The sequence below is a fragment of the Canis lupus genome, chromosome 6 (genome assembly GCF_011100685.1).
Source record: "Canis lupus familiaris isolate Mischka breed German Shepherd chromosome 6, alternate assembly UU_Cfam_GSD_1.0, whole genome shotgun sequence".
NCBI lineage: Eukaryota > Metazoa > Chordata > Mammalia > Carnivora > Canidae > Canis > Canis lupus.
Genome location: NC_049227.1, coordinates 25,774,566 through 25,789,856, shown reverse-complemented (window position 1 = coordinate 25,789,856; position 15,291 = coordinate 25,774,566). Strand labels below are relative to the sequence as shown.

The following is a 15,291-nucleotide window of genomic DNA, read 5'->3' as shown; positions in this document are numbered from 1 at the left end:
TGTAAATATCCCCATGGAAGCTCCCTCTTTTCTACAGTTGACAGGATACTTTGTGTGTTTGTGTGTTGGGTGGGTGTGTTGTTCCCTGCACAGTTTTGAGTCCTAGAATTTTGGACTGCCACGAAGAGAGTAAAATAGCAACAATATATAATATTGACCAAGTGCTTGTTCTTTGCTGGGAGCTTTGCTAGGTGCTGTGCCGTTCAAACAGGCCTGTGAGATTCCTTCTATTAGTGTCATCTGCATTTTACAGATGAGAAAACAGAAGAACAAAGAGATTCAGAAATGTGGTCAAGATGAATTTTCAGAATTAGGATTCAGATCCAGGTTATGATTCACAATGATACTTTAAAAATTGGCAGTAACTGCAGTGCAAACCTCAATCAGCTTGAACATCCCAGGGTGTTTAGAGCATTCACAGCTAATGTATCAGCTGTTTGGTTGCCTTCAGCAGAGTCTCTCTCTGAGAAGTACATACAGCCAATATGGTGCTTTTATATACTGAGGAGACACTCATAGCCTAGAAAATCCTAATTTCATCCCTCCTAAACAATGGAAGCTGGAGGCTGTCCTCTAAATAGCTCCAGGAAATACTGATTTTTAAAAAAATCCGTATCTGTTTTCTGAAGAACAGATTTGTTACTTGCCGTAGGTTATAAAATCTGAAGTGTTTCCACTTCTTATATTTTTTTGTTTGCTCATTTGGCTTCTCCTGAGGGCTTAATTTCTGTCTCCTATTCATAACTGACCTTCCCCTCCTCTGTGTGATGTTAACAGGTGCAAAGTGCAGCCAAGTGGAATGGTAGTGAGGCCAGGGGCCAGAGAGCAGACCCCTTAGCCTGACCCTGCCATTGTCAGGTGGCTTTGCCTCTCGGGCTTCAGGTCCTGCTGCTAAATGAGGGAGACCAGACAGTCCTGCAAGTCACATTTCAGGGATCTTTCTTTTTAACCTTACTGTGGGCCAAAGTATATTCAGTGCATTGGGCCTTTTATTAGACTTAACAAGGGATGGGACACAATGATTAAACAATGAAATGAGCACAGTAGAATTACCTGTGTTTGAATATGTGTAAAGAATATCTGTAGACAAATTAAGTCGCCCAAATTCAGTTCTTTCAACAAATATTTATTAAATCCTACTGTGTGATTACTGGGCCAGACCCTAGGAATGGATGCTGAGAGGACCAGCAATGGCCCTGTCTGAAAGAAAACCACAAATGAGCAGTAAATCCTTTGGTAGCTGAAGGGTTTTTTGTTTTGTTTTGTTTTTATTTTTCTCTTTTTGTATCTGTTCTCTAAAATAAGAATGTACACAGGGGAAAAACAAGAATGAATCTAGGTGCTGGGAATGCATATCTAGAATTAGTGCAGCAATGTTCAACTGTGCAAATCTTAGTCTAATTTCTTCAGCTATTATTCTTCTAATTTATACCCTTTCAGTGGACACAAAAATCAGCCAAAAGAGCAGCAATTAAGATTTTACATTGAGGGTTATATATCTAATGTTTGCCCATAAATAATTTTGTAATGAGGGGGCTAGAAACAGTTTCCAGCCTCCAGGCAATGATAAAACGCTTTTAAAGAATCAGAGAAATTTCTATTTGTATTAGAGATTAATGAGGCATCCTTATGCCAACTCATATTTCATCTTTGACATCCTGCAGATGAGCTGCCTCTGGGACTAAATGAAACCAGTCTAAACATCAAATGCCACAGGATGCTTGAATGGAGCATTAAAGTTTAAATGTTGTAATGAACGATCAAGGAATGTAGAAAATGTGGGTTCTTAAAACTGTTAGCTTGCAAAAATTGATAAACTTTTAAAGCAGCCAGACACACTGGAGTCCAAAATCCTGCTCAACTGCTTCCTTGCAGCGGGACCCTAAGTGATCTGTGAGCCTGTTTCATCCCCTATTAAAGAGATGGGCAGAACAAAAAAAGGCTGGGGGGGGGGGGTGCCTAGGGAGAAGTGAGGGGGATGGGGGGATGGGAGGTTGCAGAGGTTTTCCTGTTACCGGGAGGATGAAGGGTATTATTTAATGATGTTCACTGGCACCAAGGAAGGTTAGCATCCTACCCTGCCTTCTCTCAGGCTTTGCCCAGAAGCTCAGTAATTTGAATACTACAAATATGCAAGTTGGGTGGATTACCATTAACTTCTGTCATTTCCTAATTTAGGATTTCTTAATTAAATCTGATTCCCTCCTTTTTCACCCCCTGGTCATGTAGTCTTTTGTGGGTTATTTTTTGAACGCTTGAAAATTACATCAACATTTGTCAGACCCAAGAGGAGCTCCTCTTATCCAGATCTGCACAACAGATTTGCATTTTCTCAATTCAGCTGTTCCTCACATCCTGTCAGTGGGAATAGATGCTTAAACTGAATGATAACCAGCCTCCAGCCAAAATTACATAACTGTATTCTTATCTATCACCCACAACTGAACTCACATCCAAATGACTCTTAAACAGCAGCATAATTCATTGTTTATTGGGGCCATTCAAATTATATCTTGAAACAGCATTTATATTAGGTCGCTCAAGAAATAATTGCTGATTTGTATTTTCTCCTTAACATGCTGACTTATATTTCCTTGCTTTCATTATTTTTTGTTTTGTTTTATGATGTAGCTCCAGCAGTGCCTGGGACGGGGTAGGAACCCACTAAATATTTGTTAGATGAATGAATATGTTTCCTCAAAAGTCAAAGCCAACTTTTAAGATAGCAGTTAAGTTATGGGAGTGCTTGTCAGTTTGTCCTGGCTATTACATGCAAGAGGTAACTTTACCAACTGTATCTACAATTGCCTGGACTTACTGCCTCTGGAGGTAGGTAGACTATGGGGAGGCTGCCCCTAGAGCTAGAGCTGACAAAGGGCACAGTCCTTTACAATTGAAGGGACTCCTAGCGGAGGAGAGCCAGAGTTGAGCCAGAAGCTGAAACTGAAGAATAGTAGTTTCTAGCACTTCAGGGGCCTTACTTTGTGCCAGTCATTGTTCTAAGCATTTGATCTGCAGAAACCCATTTCATCTTCCCAGCAACCCTCTGCTCTGGGCGCTCTTATTTCAGTCTTATGGATGAGGACCATGTAGCGGCAGGGTTAATCAACAAGCTCAGGGGAACAGCTCGTAAGTGGTGGAGCCAAGATTCAAGGTGAGCACTACTCTGCTTCCTGAATCTAGGACTTTGACACAAGACTGCGCTGGTGGTCAGTCCAATGGCTTGCCAGAAGCACAGGCCACGTTCTGTTAGGAAAGATCAGTTTGGAAGCTGTGGAGAAAAGGAGTGAGAAGCGAGGCAGATCTGGGGCAGTCACCCAGACCAGGCCCCCATGCAGGCCTCTTGGGGCAAAATCATTTATTTAGACTATTCTTGGAGTACCATGACACTCCAAGGAAAACTAGAGGGAATAAAGCAGAAGGGGGGCGGGGAGAGCAATAAGGGGCACCTAATTAGTATGCCATAGAGCACCTGGCCAATTAGAGACACATACACACACACACACACGAATGAGGCAGTCTATGTGGTGATACATGGTCCAGTGGTTCAGAGCCCAGCTGCCAGAAACAGGCTGACTTTGCTTCCAACCTGACTCTGCGTCAGACAAGCTGTGTAAACTTGATGATTTTGATTTTGATTAATTCATAATTCAATTCCTTTATTCATGTCATTCTAAATATTATGAATTGAACTCTGGTGAATTTCATAAAGATCCTAATCCAATGGTTTGTTCCTTGTTAGATATTTTAATCTCCTAAATGCTCAGAATAAAATTCAGCCTATTGAATAAGCAGATATTTCTCTAGTCGTTATTTTTGGAGGAGATTACAAATGGGAAACTAAACCTTAAGTGAATGATTTCCATGAATTATCTCAGCCTTAAGATTAGATGAAGACCCTGTACATTTCCTGAGATGAATTTAACAAATGAAATGGATTTATTTAATCCTTTCCCAGATAGTTGTTTTCAACTATGTATAAAAAGGTTACAGGGGATCCCTGGGTGGCGCAGCGGTTTGGCGCCTGCCTTTGGCTCAGGGCGCGATCCTGGAGACCCGGGATCGAATCCCACGTCGGGCTCCCGGTGCATGGAGCCTGCTTCTCCCTCTGCCTGTGTCTCTGCCTCGCTCTCTCTCTCTCACTGTGTGCCTATCATAAAATTAAAAAAAAAAAAAAAAGGTTACAGAGAAGGGGCACCTGGGTGGCTCAGTCAGTTAAGCATCTGCCTTTGGCTCAGATCATGATCTCAGGGTCCTGAGACTGAGCCCTGTTTCAGGTTCCCTGTTCAGCAGAGAGTCTGCTTCTCCCTCTCCCTCTGCATCTGTCCTACCTACTTCCCTCATGTATACACACTGTCTGTCTCTCTAATATAAATTAGTAGGGACGCTTGGGTGGCTCAGTGGTTGACCGTCTGCCTTTGGCTCAGGTCGTGATCCTGGGGTCCTGGGATCAAGTCCTACATCCAACTCCCTGCAGGAAGCCTGCTTCTCCCTCTGCCTGTGTCTCTGCCAGTCTCTCTGTGTCTCTCATGAATAAATAAAATCTTTAAAAATAAATAAAAGTCTTTAAAAAAAAAAGATCACAGAGATGTAGGCAACATCTGTATGGCACTGAAGTGACCATCTATGAGAAAGTCAATGGACCTTTTAGTTTTGCTGGGAAATTAGCTGGGTGCTAGCAATATTTTATATTGTGTTAAACAAGGGTACTCTGTGAAAGATAAAGAATGGGAAATGATTACTTTATACAAATAGTTGGTAGAAGTACATCTGTGAATTGACAGTAGATATTGTACAGTCATTTCCTGGGTGTGTACTGACATATGCAGTACATAGACCAAGCCAAAGGTAAATGAATGTAGATGCTAGTATCTAAATCAGTTTGCCAATAAGTGAGAAATCACATGTATGTTGGGGGGAGAGATGAAAATCCAGAGGTCTTTGCTCCAAAATATTTTGGTAATTTTTGAAAATTTTGGTAATATTTGAAAACAAGTATGAATTACCTTTGTAATTATTAAAAAAAGAGAATTTTTAAATAACATTTTCAAACCCATATATTTGATTTGTCCCCCCATGTAGGTGGTTTTATTTCTTTTTCATTTTCACTAACAAACTGAGTAAATCATCTCACTTCCACCTTTTTACCATTTGTTCGGTCTTTAATTTGTGGCACCTTGGCACTGAAATCCTCCGGTACAACTCTTCTTAAGTTTTCCTAATGACCCAGTACTGCCAAACTCAGTCACCTATTGAAGGGACAAAAAGGCAGCCAGTATGGCAGGAGCAGAGCAAGTGAACGAGATGGGAGGTGAGGTAGGCAAGGTCGCTCTGCAGCAGCCACATCATGTAGGCCAGTAAAGGGTGTGAGTTTTATTTTAGGAGCAGTGGGACCTCAACAGAGCAGAGTGGTTCTCTACCTTCTTGGGCCCAATACTCCATGTCACATTTTATAGAGCCCTCTTCATGGCCTGAAAGGAAATGCTTAGATAATATTTGTTACCTATTTATCAGTTACCTGATTGCTATCTGATTGCTATGTTGCTGTATCATAAACTACCTGGAAACTTCACGGTCTAAAACAACAATTTATTATTTCTATGGGCTGACTGTTCTCTCATTTTCACCTTGATTTGTTCAGGTGACTGCTTTCAGTGGCGACGGGGCAGGGCTGGGAGTGCAAGCTGGCCTCATGTACGAGGCTGCAGCCTCTGTGCTGGTGTCTGCTAGATACTTCAGTCCTCCACCATATGCTTCTCATCCTCCAGGAGGCCAGCCTCATTCCTTTTATAGCCCGGTGGTTTCAGAGCAGCATTCCAAGAGGGCAAAGGCAGAAGTGTGAGGCCAGGGCTCTGGAACCCCCAACAACATCCTCTCCACCAGGATTCATGGATCAAAGCAATTTACAAAGCCAGCAACTCACAAAGCAACTCATAAGTAGGTGAGAAATATACTCCCTCTAGAAGTAGAAAAGTCACATTGCAAAGGGGCATGGACCTAGGAGGCATGATTAATTAGGTGCTTGTTAGCATAATAATCTATCACATCTATCTGTGCAATAATTTCAAATATATATATATCATACATGCTATATATGATACTATGTATATGTATATACTATATATATGTATAGTGGCTGTTTATACTATAGCATAAAGGATAAATACAATGAAAACCATTCATGACATTAGTAATACTTATTTAGTTCTTTCATTTTATTTTTATTTCTTTAATTCTTTTAAAGCTTAGGTAGAACTCACCAAAAGATATGAGTAGTCACTTGCTCGCACATGTACATAGAATCCCCATGATTATGACAGCTTCAAAAAGCAGACTGAATCACACATAATGCATCGTATACTGTAAGTGATGTCGCCCACGGTGACAGGATTTTTCTGAAATGCTGAGAAACTCTTAGGTTCTGAATAGAACAGTTTTCTCTCTGTATAGATTAGTTGCTTTCCAAAAATAAAAATATATTGAAATAATGTTTTTTTAAAAAACCTGCCACCTTTGAATGTTAAATGGAGTTAGGTTCTAGACTCAGATGATTATAAATCAGTTTTTTAACCAAGTAGATATCCAGTGGGATATTTGAAAATATTTAGGATGCAGAACAATTTTTTATTGTGCAGGACCGTCCTGCCCATTGCAGGGCATAGACTATCTCTGGTTCGGAAGTCTAAAATGGATCTGCAGGACTATGTTCCTTCTGGAGCCACCTTCCTTCCTTGCCTGGAGGCCATCTTCTGTCTTCAAAGACAGCAACAATATCACTTGGACCCCTGCTTCCATCATCATATCTCCTCCTTCTGCCTCCCCTGTGATTACATTGTCCACCCCCCCCCCCATAACCTCCCGATGGCTTTTTATTTTGATCACATTTGCAAGGTTCTTTTGCCATGTAAGATAACATATCCACAGGATCTGGGGATTAGGATATGGACATTTTTGAGGGGCCATTTTTCAGCCACACCCAGCATATTAACACTGTTTTGTTCCTTTTTTTTTTTTAAGGTTTATTTATTTATTTGAGAGAGAGAGAGAGAGAGAATGCACATGTGTGCATGAATGGGGAAAGGGGCAGAGGGAGAGAATCTTCAAGCAGACTCCAAGCAGACTCTAGAGCCCAACATGGGGCTAGATCTCACTACCCATGAGATCATGATCTGAGCAGAAACCAAGAGTCAGACACTCAACCAACTGAGCCACTCAGGTGTCCCAACACTGTTTTTCTTAAGAGGAAAACATCCAAAGAACTTCAGAGCCAGGAAGACACTGAAAGAGGTCTGGAATAACAAGGGGACACCAGGTAGTGGTGGGAACTATGACCATCAAGGAAGCTCATGCATTACAGGGGCAGCTGCTATGCTCCTTATTTCCTGTGGCTAGTCACCATGCTGGAACATGGGATCAGTATGACCACATCTGAGTTTCCAATAAAGCCCCCAATCCAGATTTTACCATGAGTTTCCAATAAAGAGTTTCACATCTCCTGAGTTTCCAATAAAGCCCCCAATCCAGATTTTACCATGAACCATCCTAACTTTTACCTGTTGACAATTTTTAAAAAGATAAAATACAGCATGCCAAACAGAATATCATTAAAACATTTTTTAAGAGCAAGGTGTTAAAATCCGGTAGAGCTGAGTTAAAATCTCAGATGAGCTCCTTACATGAATGACCTCATGTCACTGAGCCCCTGTTTTCTCATACATGGAAGAGGAACAATAATCCCTACCTCATTGGCTCATTCTGAGCATTAGGGTAGATCATGGGATTATAGCTTAGCACTGCACCTGGCACATAGCATGTGCTCAATAAATAGCTTGCTATAATTCTTTTTCTTAGGCCCTATTTTAAGCACATGCAGGATGACAACAGTGAATACCACAGTGGCCCTGATCTCAGGCCCCAAAACTGTTAATTTTCTGCTCCAGGCACTTTCCAACTCCTATTGATCTCTGCCTTTAGTTGCCTTGAACTTTATCCACAAATATGTCCTACGTACTTGCAACATATATAAATTGTTAGTAAGCAAGTATTAAGACTACAAAGAATTATTATTATCAATACGAAAAAAGAGAATAACACAACAGAACCATGAGGTAGAAAAATAGACAAAGGATATGATCAGGAAGTTGACAAAAGGGGAGACCCAGAGAGCCGAATCAAAAGATACTCAATGCCTCAGATCAGCAAAACATGTAAAAGTTTGGCAATATGAAGAATGGATGAAGCTGTGGAAAAGAATGAGCATGTTCTAATATACTACCCTCCTGGGGACAAATTTGGCGAAACCTAGTAAAATTGAAAATATATATATATTCTATGACCTAAAACTTTCTAAATCCATACTATGGCTGGAAAAACTCTCAGTCTTTGCATACAAGGAGCTCTCAAGGACATTAAATGCAACATTGGTTGAAATATAAAGAAATGGAGATGATCTTAAAGTCCATTAAAAGGAAGTAGTATAAATAAAACTTTTTTAAAAAAGCTTTATTGAAGTATAATTTATATACCATAAAATCCACTCATTTTATTCAAGTGAGTATGGAAATTTTACCCAATTTACTAAAATCCACTCATTTTACCCTTGTTTATACATGGGTGAATGGATAAACAAAATGTGGTATATCCACACAATGGAATATTATTCAGTCTTTAAAAGGAAGGAACTCTTGTCACATGCAACCACATGGATATACCTTGTGGACATTATCCTAGTGCAGTAAGCCAGTCATACACACACACACACACACACACACACACAGCTATTGAAATACAAAGTATGATTTATATGTATGATTCCACTTACATGAGGTACCTAGTGTGGCCAAATTCATAGAGACAGAAAGAGGCAGGGTTGTTGGCAGGGCCTACAGGGAGGAAGGAATGGGGATTTTTTTTTTAAGATTTTATTTATTCATGAGAGACACAGAGAGAGGCAGAGACATACGCAGAGGAAGGAGCAGGCTCCATGCAGGGAGCCTGATGAGGGACTTGATCCCAGGACCACGGGATCACGCCCTGAGCCAAAGGCAGATGCTTAACAGCTGAGCCACCCAGGCATCCCAGAAGTGGGGAGTTTTATTTAATGGGTAGAGTTTCAGTTTTGCAATATGAGAGGAATTCTGGAGATGGGCTATAAAGCAATCTGAATGTGTTTAACACTACTGAACTATACACTAAAAAATTGTTAGGATGGTAAATATTATGTATATTTTACCACAATTTAAAAAAATATTTTTAAAAAATCCACTCATTCTAACTGGAGCAAATTCACTGAGTTGTGCAGCCACAACCACAATCTAATTTTAGAACATTTCCATGACTACCCCCCCCAATCTCTAATAACTATATCTGGTCACTCCTCATTTCTACCCCTACTCCCAGGCAATAGCTAATCTACTTTTTATCTCCACAGATTTATCTTTTCTGGACATTTCATGTAACTGGAATGACATAGTATATGGTCTTTTGCATCTGACTTATTCACATAGTACAGTGTGAGGTTCATCTGTGCTGTAGCATATAACAGTACTTCATTTTTACTGCTGAATAATATTCAGTGGTATGAATATACCACATGTTGTGGGTTGTTTCTACTTTTTGGCTATTATGAATAATGCTGCTATGGACATTTGCAAATTAGTTTTGTATGGACATGTGTTTTCATTTCTCTTGGGTAGATTTTGAGTAGAGGAAACTGGATTTTTGTCTGATCTTGTTATGTTTGATTGAATATCACAGCATTGAAGTGGGTCCAGACAGAAGATCCCAATTTCACATTTTGGAAGTTAGTACCTAAATATGAAATATGGCACCAAGTTAAAGGCTATTTTTTTTAAAAGATTTTATTTGTCTATTCATGAGAGACACAGAGAGAGAGGCAGAGACACAGACAGAGGGAGAAGCAGGCTCCCTGCCTGATATAGGACTTGATCCCAGGACCTGGAGCCAAAGGCAGATCCCAGGACATTGAGCCACCCAGGTGCCCTGTTAAGAGCTATTTCTTGATCATCTACCATTGCCAGATAGTTGCATCCTGAGTGATTAATCAGTAGTGATTGATGACTATCACTTATAGACTACTTCCTATATGCCAGGTATTATTTCACATTGTGGTCTGGTTTAGTCATTAGTCATCATAGCAACCCTTGGAATAGGAGGTTTTATTGTTCCCATTTTTTGGATCAGAAAACGGAGGCTCAAGGAGTACTCACATTCACAAGAGTACCAAGAGGAGGAGCCAGGGTTTGGGTCCAGGAATCTGACTTCACAGCACTCTGTCTTACTGTCGTATTGCCCCCTAAACTGAGCTTTCAGTCACTTGTGGTCACACACATGGTCCAGAAGCAGATGATGCTCCTGATGGTCAGTAGTAGCCTAACTACATCACAACATGTCATTCACCTTATTTCATCTTGTAATGCAGACATTTTATCATCTCGCATCATCACCAGAAGAAGAAGGGTGAGTACAGGACAATAAGATATTCTAAGACAGAGAGAGAAAGGAGACCATGTCCACATGACTTTTATGACAGGATATTGTTATAATTATTATTTTCTTACCATGCCTAATTTGTAAATTAAATTTATCATAGGCATGTATATATAGGAAAAACATAGTACATAAAGAGTTTGGTACTATCTGCAGTTTCATGCATCCACCGGGGTCTTGGAACCTATCCTCTGTGGATAGGGGGGACTGCTGTATGTCACCAAGGCTGCAAATACTTCCCTCTGAGGCTCTTGGAATTGCTGTCAGATCCAGTTTGTAAACCATGCAAGAAAATCTTATTATAAAAAAAAAGAAAAGAAAAGAAAAGAAAATCTTATTATAACTTTATAGTCATGCTTCTTTTCTTCTTTTTAACAATGGCAGCATTGATCACTTCATTCCCAAACTTGGCTAGAAGTTGCTTTTGTTTCTAAAAATCAAAGTCATCCTCAAAAGACAAGGCTTTAAAAAGAAAGTCAACAGGCTCTGACCTGAGGGTGACCCCCTGGTTGTCTTACAAAATAAAGGGCAGTGGCTTTGTGACAGTATTTTCCTTTTCTGCTCTGAAGCTTTGTCCTCTTGCTTTCAGGGGCATGGCTTTGTGCCAGGTGGCTCTAGTAGCAGTCTTGATGGGCTGCTAAATAGGGTGAACATTACCATTTGGCCGTAAATTGCATTTCAGTTTTTATACATAGTATCAATTAACTTTTGCTACAAAACAAAGTATCTCAAAAGTTAGTGGCTTAAAACAACAATTTATTTAGTTCACTCTCTTGCAAGGCAACAATTTGGGTTGGGCTCAGCTGGGAGGTTCTTCTGGCCTTGGCTGGGCTTATTCATGTGTCTGTGGGTAGCTACCAGGCAGGCTGGGTACCGGCTGGCCTAGGATGGCCTTAGCTGGGATGGATCATCTCTGCTTGACTTGGACTCCCAGGTTCCATTAGATGAACCCTGGATTGTTCACCTGGAAGGTGGGCAGGGGTATAAGGATTCGAGTAGAAGTTCTCAAGGCCCCTTGAGCCTGAGGCTTGGAACTGGCCCATTGCTACTTTCATGGCATTATATTGGCCAAAGCAGATCACAAGTCACAAGCTCAGATTCAAGGAGTAAGGAAATAGATTCCACCTCTTGATGAGAAGAACTGTAAAGCTACATTGCAAAGGATGTGGATCCAGGGAGGGGTGCAGAATAGCGGCCCTTTTTGCAATTTACCTCATATGCTGTATTAGAAATAATATGGACCTGGCAGCAGGTGACAGGTTTGACTTCTGGATCTAGCCTAGTGACTTCAGGGAAGTTACTTGTCTGCAACTCTCTCCTCTCCTCATTTGTAAACCACAGGTGGGATTATTGAGAGGGTTAACTGAGGTAATGTGTGAGAGTGCAAACTCTGGAGACCAACTGGTTTCAAATTCTTACTCTTCTATCTATGAGTAAGTGACTTTGGGCAAGATATTTAAACTTTCTGTGTCCTAATCTGTAAAATGGGAATAGTAGTAGTAGTAGTAGTAGTAGTAGTAGTAGGAAGAAGAAGAAGAAGGAGAAGGAGAAGGAGAAGGAGAAGAAGTAGTAGCTGTTGTGAGGATAAATAAGTAAAATTTACTTATTTATTTTTAAGATTTTATTTATTTATTCATGAGAGACACAGAGAAAGAGAGAGGCAGAGACACAGGCAGAGGGAGAAGCAGGCTCTATGCAGGGAGCTTGATGTGGGACTCGATACTGAGACTCCAGGATTATGCCCTGGGCCGAAGGCAGGCACTGAACCGCTGAGCCACCCAGGGATCCCATGTTAAGTAAAATTTAAAAGAGTGCCTGGCACAGAGAAAGCACTGAGTACACGTTAACTGTTGTGAACACAATTAACATATGCCTGGAAAGTAGCAAGTCTACAAGAGGAACGTTACTCCCTATGGTCCCTACTGGGTAACCAGTTGTTGCTTGAATAAATGGAAGGTGGCATCCTTGTTACTAATTTCTGTGTATTACAGATGGCCAAGGATGGACTTTCCTCATCATTCTAAAAATACTAGTGCCTTCTAAACATAATATGTATTTGTAAAAATCTAAACATAACTCATGGAAATAATATGGTGAGCTCAGAATCTGAGAATGAACTATGAAGAGCCCTCCAAGGCTGAAGAAGCTGCTGGAATCACAGCCACAGTGACCAAAAAAAAGTAAGAAAGGAAGACTGCAAGTATCCCAGATTTCTCTTGAGACTTCATGTCTAGAGGATTAGAAGCCATTTAAAAAAAAAGAAAAAAACCACACAAATGAAAATAATTGATTTTTTTTTAAAGAATCTATCTTAAAATAAGTCATTGACCACCCCCTTGGTTGTTTAGAAAGCTGCAGTATCTCCTGCTACTTTTGAGGAACAAGAAAACCCAAGTCCTAAACTAATTCCAGATCCAAAAGATGTTTCAACTGTTAATCCCTTAGAATAATAAAAGGGCTATCCAGGAAATAGTTGTAAACAGAGCTTTCCTGAAATCACATTTCTGTGTCAGACATCAAGTACTATGGATTTTTCCATGCTTCTACATGAAAGATCATCTATCAAAGATTGATAATGTTCTAAAGTAGAGGTCTGCAATCTGTGGCCTATGGGGCCAGCTGCCTGTTTTTGTAAATGAAGTTTTATTGGAACACAGCCTCATCCATTCGTTTACATATTGTCTATGACCACTTTTGCACTAAAAGCACACTTTTATACTTTTTCACTAGAGCCAAATTGAGTAGTTGTGACACAAGTCTAATGTTTATGTCTGGCACTTTAAGAAGCAGTTTGCCAACCTTTGTTCTGAAAACCTGGAACTACCCAGATTTTTGTGGTAGTAGCTGCTGTGCTTCTGTGAGAGGCCATGTAAGGGAAGCCTCATTAATAAGCGTAGAACTTGGAACTATGCTCATCTGAATTTAGGGCCCAGTTCTACCTCTTTAGATATGTGGCTTTGGACCTTGCTAACACATTGGGACCTCACAATTTTAACCTACCTATGCCTCAGTTTCCTCCTCCATAAAATGGAAGTCATAATAATAGTAATTATTAGTAGTAGTAAAAGAGAGTTTATTGGAATTAAATAAGGCATTTAAAGTGTTTGCCTCAAAAAAAAAAGTGACCAGCACAGCTACAGTAAAAAGTAGCAATAAAATAAAAACAAAATTAAATTGGAGAAAGGTTCCTTCAGCCTGGAATGGAAAACTAAAGAGGAAGGCAGTAGATAAGGAAGAGGTGGGTTGAGACTGGCCCTGTGGGTAAAGACTGGTGGGAAATTAGTCTCAAGACATACGGATTTTCTGAAAGAACCCAGTGATGAAGGGTAGGGTAGGCGTGCTGGGGTCACACAGGTGGGCTTGAAGCTCCCGCTCCAACTTTTGCTAACTCTGGGCCCCTAGAAAGATTCCTTAAACTGTGAGTCTCAGTTTTCTTTTCTGCTAAATGGGGAGGATGATAATCATACTATCCACCTCACCAGGGCTTTTAAGATGATTGGGTAAGATGCCGAGTGTATGGCACTTAGCACAGGGTGAGTGTTCAGTAAGGGGTAGCCATTGTCATCTAGGACTGTGCTTGAAAGAAGGATTCAGGAAGAGAAGCAGCTGGCAGCAAGTGAGAAAACAGGGATCCAAATTAACAGTGAAAAAAAAAAAAAGAATGAATCCAGCTTTAGGCAAGAATAGTGAGATGGATCGTCAGAGCCTCTGCCAGAAACTTCCTTCTGCACAGGCCTTGACCAATTTATCCATCTTCTCTGAGCAGAGGGCAGGCCTTGAAGGGAGTTCTCCAGACCTGTTGGTCTCTTAGAGTCATGTCTATGATGCTAGGTTGCAAATAATTTCCATACTAAGACAGTAGTTTCCATGGGAGTAGAGTTTTTATGAAGACTTGCTTGTTTTTTGTTGAATCTTTGTTGACATTGACCTTCCTGGTCTTCTATTTATAGTTATAGCTGCCTTCCCTGGGACCCCTGGGCTGCCCATAGTCTATGTGATTCGGAAGGGGGAAGAGGTTTTAAGGCAGGAAATCAACTGTGCAATTGTTAAGATAGAACTTCAGCATTTTTCTCAGACTGAAGGTTGATTAAAAGGGGACAATGCTATTCCTGTTTTGTCATGAATTGAGTTGTATTCTGCTGGAGCAAATTAAGTTTCAGACACATAAATGTCATCACAAAGATTAGACATTACAGTTGGCTCAGTGTTCTTGGAGATCCTCTGACATCTAGACATGCCTTTGGATTAGCTTAATTGAAACATGAGAGATCAGAATTTAATGAGAACTTAATTGGACTGATAGATTGAATGGAGCTGGCTTAGTGGCTGTGTTGTAAACTTCACTTGGAAATTCTCTCCAGTGCATCTCTGGAAATATATTGGGCATTCAGAGTAAGGTTAATAATTTTTGCTATAAACAGTTTTTGATAAAGTGTTGATATTGTTAGCAGTAAAAAGTATTATGAACTCAAAAGAGTTTGTTTTAGCTGGATGTGTTGAGTATGCAGAACTAACCAGTCCCGTATCTGCTAGTTAACTCTGAGGGCCAGTCCCTCAAAGTGACAGAAAACTCCATTCAAACTCACTTCAGTGAAAAAGATTTGTTTGTTTGTTTAAGTATATGCTTTCCTGTGGGGAGATCTTCCACAGCTTGATCTGAGGGCCAAGATGATGTTTTCATGACTTGGTGACCTCTCCATCTCTAGATTCTGTTTCTCTGGCTTGGCTCGACCATCAAACATTCCCCACCTTGTGACACCAGCCTATGTCTCCTAGGTTCAA

General features: G+C 40.4%; 1 protein-coding gene across 5 annotated transcripts in view; it reads left to right on the top strand.

Moving 5' to 3' along the window:
• IQCK (IQ motif containing K) overlaps positions 1–15,291 on the top strand; it is a 130,345-nt gene that overhangs the window by 13,666 nt on the left and 101,388 nt on the right. The window lies entirely within an intron of this gene.